Source organism: Octopus bimaculoides, chromosome 15, assembly GCF_046866305.1.
Source record: "Octopus bimaculoides isolate indiv1 chromosome 15, ASM4686630v1, whole genome shotgun sequence".
In the NCBI taxonomy this organism is placed as follows: Eukaryota; Metazoa; Mollusca; class Cephalopoda; order Octopoda; family Octopodidae; genus Octopus; species Octopus bimaculoides.
This window is the reverse complement of record NC_142942.1, coordinates 47466397-47467645: the sequence shown is the minus strand read 5'-3', so window position 1 is coordinate 47467645 and position 1249 is coordinate 47466397.

Here is a 1249-nt window from a genome sequence, read left to right as displayed (position 1 = left end):
TGATGTTTCTCCAACGCAAGGCGCATACAATAGTCCACCACGATAAAAAAAAAACGGTAGGGAGCCGATGTATGTCCCTGAAGCACTCTAGCCATTATCTCAAAGAACTCCGTCATACCGTCAGGTGTAACGACTTGGGTTCTGGTGTTGGTGTAGAGCAGTGATATCAGGTCCTGTATCTTCTTGGAGATTCCATAAGCCTGTAAGATCTTAATCAGGCAGTGACGGTCCACAGAATCAAAGACCTTCCAAAAGTCAATGAAAATCATGACAGCAAGATGACTCTTTACTGTAGTTCCTTCTAATATCCTCCGCAGCATTAAGATGTGACTAGTGTTTGATCTTCTCTCTCTGAAGCCGTTCTGGTTGTTCCTGCGCTGCTTCTCCATCTCTGCCTGGATCCTGTTGAGAATTTTCCAGTTGAGAGTCTTTGCCACAAGTAGCATCAGCAAGGGATTGGATGGACCTTGGCAGCTCTCAGATGTTCTCTAGCTGCACACACCTTTGTGTCTGCAGAGCTGACGTTTCTCTTCTTACCTTTCTCCTCGGCCCCAGGACGTCACTTGCTTCTGCCACTGCTTTGGAGAAGTAACCGAACCTCCTCAACACACTCTCTTTCTCCTCAGTCCCTCCAATCTCTTTTTTCCTTTTCAGCACAATACACAGAAAACATAGACACAAATAACTATGCATACCGTACAAAGCAGGTTCGCACTTCTACATACAAATATTTGCATGTTTAGATCCAGGAAAAGTCAAATTTAAATCCTTTCACGACAGCCACGTGGATATTATCAGAATAGCCACGCAGGAAATGCTATTCCGATTAGGAGTAAGAATAATTAAATTATTTTAATTTATTTACTAATTCATAATAGAATATAAGGATGAATTCACGATAATGATTTTTATCGGGCAGTCAGCATGCTATAAAAATTTATAGGTAATTTATACATAAAATTAATGATTATATACATATGTATATAATTATCTTAAGAGAGCAAAGGCGAAAACGACCCATCTCCAACATGTTTGAAGTGCCGGGACACTCAAAAACTACCAAAAAATTCCAGATTAAATATACATGTGTTTGAAAACGGGCTAGTGAAAACATATTAAAAAGAATCGGATCCAATTTCTAGATTAAAACCATAATATAGACGTGGCTGTCTGGACGTTAGATGATGATGATGATGATGATGATGATGATGATGATGATGGATATCTGAATACGTGTACAGACGATAGA